The sequence below is a fragment of the Sander vitreus genome, unplaced genomic scaffold (genome assembly GCF_031162955.1).
Source record: "Sander vitreus isolate 19-12246 unplaced genomic scaffold, sanVit1 ctg876_0, whole genome shotgun sequence".
NCBI lineage: Eukaryota > Metazoa > Chordata > Actinopteri > Perciformes > Percidae > Sander > Sander vitreus.
The window spans coordinates 1-4330 of record NW_027595956.1 but is presented as its reverse complement, the minus strand read 5'-3'; the positions used below and the strand labels follow the sequence as shown (position 1 = coordinate 4330).

General features: G+C 31.7%; 1 non-coding gene across 1 annotated transcript; it reads left to right on the top strand.

Moving 5' to 3' along the window:
- The first annotated feature begins 967 nt into the window (after positions 1–967).
- On the top strand, positions 968–1040 carry trnaa-ugc (transfer RNA alanine (anticodon UGC)). Its single transcript has one exon. It is a non-coding gene; the product is annotated as a tRNA-Ala (tRNA).
- The last annotated feature ends 3290 nt before the right edge of the window (positions 1041–4330 follow it).

Sequence of the window (4330 nt, the reverse complement as noted above, 5' to 3'; positions counted from 1 at the left end):
CGGGAAAGGGAAGTTTGGGGTCCCCTGCTGGAGCTGCTACCCCCGCGACCCGACCCCGGATAAGCGGATGAAGATGGATGGATGGATGGATGTACTATGACTTTTTTTCGACATACTATACTATGACTTTTTTTCGACATACTATACTATGACTTTTTTTCAACATACTATACTATGACTTTTTTAATAACTTTTTTTGACAAAATATACTGATTTTTTTTCAACATGCTATACTATCACTTTTTTATGACTTTTAATCCATGTTTATTAACAGGAGGACTTTAGAACCTTTCTTGTTTCACTATACTATGATGTTTTTTCAACATACTATACTATGACTTTTTTTCAACATACTATACTATGACTTTTTTTTCAACATAATATGACGTTTCTTGACATACTATACTATGACTTTTTTTCAACATACTATACTATGACTTTTTATGACTTTTTTTCAACATACTATACTATGACTTTTTTATAACTTTTTTTGACAAACTATATTATGAATTTTCTTAAAATACTATACTATGACATTTTTTTCAACATACTATACCATGACTTTTTTAAAAACTTTTTTCGACAAACTATACTATGACTTTTTATGACTTTTTTTGACATACTATACTATGAATTTTTTTCAACATGCTATACTATCACTTTTTATGACTTTTAATCCATGCTTATTATAGGGGGAATTAGCTCAAATGGTAGAGAGCTTGCTTAGCGTGCAAGAGGGAGTGGGATCGATTCCCACATTCTCCAGAGGACTTTAGAATCTTCCTTTCATTTCACTATACCATGATGTTTTTTCAACATACTATACTATGAATTTTTATGATATACTATACTATGACTTTTTTTCAACATACTATACTATGACTTTTTTTCAACATACTGTATAATACATTTTTTTCCAACATACTATACTATCACTTTTTATGAATTTTAATCCATGCTTATTATAGGGGAATTAGCTCAAATGGTAGAGAGCTTGCTTTGCATGCAAGAGGGAGTGGGATCGATTCCCACATTCTCCAGAGGACTTTAGAATCTTCCTTTCATTTCACTATACCATGATGTTTTTTCGACATACTATACTTTGACTTTTTTTGACATACTATACTATGACTTTTTTTGACATACTATACTATGACATTTTTATGACTTTTTTCAACATACTATACTATGACTTTTTTTTAAACTTTTTTCGACAAACTATACTATACATTTTTATGACTCTTTTTGACATACTATAATATGACTTTTTTTTAATCATTTTTTCGACAAACTATAATATGAATTTTTATGAATTTTTCTTGACATACTATACTATGACTTTTTTTCAACATACTATACTATGACTTTTGTTATAACTTTTTTCGACAAACTATACTATGACTTTTTATGACTTTTTTATAACTTTCTTTGACAAACTATACTATGATTTTTCTTGACATACTATACTATGACTTTTTTAATAACTGTTTTTTGACAAAATATACTATAATTTTTGTTCAACATAGTATATTATGACTTTTTTTTTGACAAACTATACTATGAATTTTCTTTGACATACTATACTATGACTTTTTTTTCAACATACTATACTTTGACTTTTTATGACTTTTTTTCGACATACTATACTATGAATTTTCTTGACATACTATACTATGACTTTTTAGACATACTATACTATGACTTTATTCAACATACTATACTATGACTTTTTTTAATAACTTTTTTTCGACAAACTATACTATGAACTTTTTTCAACATATTATACTATGACTTTTTTAATAACTTTTTTTCGACAAACTATACTATGAATTTTTTTCACATACTATGACTTTCTTAACTTTTTTTTCGACAAACTATACTATGATTTTTTTTCAACATACTATAGTATAACTTTTTATGACTTTTTTTCGACAAACTATACTATGATTTTTTTTCAACATACTATAGTATAACTTTTTATGACTTTTTTTCGACATACTATACTATGAATTTTTTTCAACATACTATACTATGAATTTTTTTTCAACATACAGTCAGGTCCATAAATATTGGGACATCGACACAATTCTAATCTTTTTGGCTCTATACACCACCACAATGGAGTTGAAATGAAACGAACAAGATGTGCTTTAACTGCAGACTTTCAGCTTTAATTTGAGGGTATTTACATCCAAATCAGGTGAACGGTGTAGGAATTACAACAGTTTGTATATGTGCCTCCCACTTTTTAAGGGACCAAAAGTAATGGGACAGATTAACAATCATAAATCAAACTTTCACTTTTTTAATACTTGGTTGCAAATCCTTTGCAATCAATTCCAGCCTGAAGTCTGGAATGCATAGACATCACCAGACGCTGGGTTTCATCCCTGGTGATGCTCTGCCAGGCCTCTACTGCAACTGTCTTCAGTTCCTGCTTGTTCTTGGGGCATTTTCCCTTCAGTTTTGTCTTCAGCAAGTGAAATGCATGCTCAATCGGATTCAGGTCAGGTGATTGACTTGGCCATTGCATAACATTCCACTTCTTTCCCTTAAAAAACTCTTTGGTTGCTTTCGCAGTATGCTTCGGGTCATTGTCCATCTGCACTGTGAAGCGCCGTCCAATGAGTTCTGAAGCATTTGGCTGAATATGAGCAGATAATATTGCCCGAAACACTTCAGAATTCATCCTGCTGCTTTTGTCAGCAGTCACATCATCAATAAATACAAGAGAAGCAGTTCCATTGGCAGCCATACATGCCCACGCCCATGACACTACCACCACCATACTTCACTGATGAGGTGGTATGCTTTGGATCATGAGCAGTTCCTTTCCTTCTCCATACTCTTCTCTTCCCATCACTCTGGTACAAGTTGATCTTTGTCTCATCTGTCCATAGGATGTTGTTCCAGAAATGTGAAGGCTTGTTTTAGATGTTGTTTGGCAAACTCTAATCTGGCCTTCCTGTTTTTTGAGGCTCACCAATGGTTTACATCTTGTAGTGAACCCTCTGTATTCACTCTGGTGAAGTCTTCTTGATTGTTGACTTTGACACACATACACCTACCTCCTGGAGAGTGTTCTTGATCTGGCCAACTGTTGTGATGGTGTTTTTCTTCACCAGGAAAGTATTCTTCGGTCATCCACCACAGTTGTTTTCCGTGGTCTTCCGGGTCTTTGGTGTTGCTGAGCTCACCGGTGCGTTCTTTCTTTTTAAGAATGTTCCAAACAGTTGATTTGGCCACACCTAATGTTTTTGCTATCTCTCTGATGGGTTTGTTTAGATTTTTCAGCCTAATGATGGCTTGCTTCACTGATAGTGACAGCTCTTTGGATCTCATATTGAGAGTTGACAGCAACAGATTCCAAATGCAAATAGCACACTTGAAATGAACTCTGGACCTTTTATCTGCTCCTTGTAAATGGGATAATGAGGGAATAACACACACCTGGCCATGGAACAGCTGAGCAGCCAATTGTCCCATTACTTTTGGTCCCTTAAAAAGTGGGAGGCACATATACAAACTGTTGTAATTCCTACACCGTTCACCTGATTTGGATGTAAATACCCTCAAATTAAAGCTGAAAGTCTGCAGTTAAAGGACATCTTGTTTTTTTATTTCAACTCCATTGTGGTGGTGTATAGAGCCAAAAAGATTAGAATTGTGTCGATGTCCCAATATTTATGGACCTGACTGTACTTTACTATGACTTTTTTATAACTTTTTTTGACAAACTATAATATGAATTTTCTTGACATACTATACTATGACTTTTTTCAGCATACTATACTTTGACTTTTTATGACTTTTTTAAACATACTATACTATGACTTTTTTTGACAAACTATACTATGACTTTTTATCACTTTTTTCAACATACTATACTTTGACTTATTATGACTTTTTTCAACATACTATACTATGACTTTTTTAATGACTTTTTTTCAACATACTATGACTTTTTTTTACTTTTTTCGACAAAATATACTATGAATTTGAATTTTAATCTTTTTTCAACAAAACTATACTATGAATTTGTATGAATTTTCTTGACATACTATACTATGAGTTTTTTTCAAGATACTATACTATGACTTTTCTTTTAAAAATTTTTGACAAACTATACTATGACTTTTTATCACTTTTTTTGACATACTATAATATGAATTTTTTCAACATACTATACTATGACTTTTTTAATAACTTTTTTCGACATACTATACTATGACTTTTTATGACTTTTGTCAACATACTATACTATGACTTTTTTTGACATACTATACTATGACTTTTTTCAACATACTGTACAATGACTTTTTTATGTACT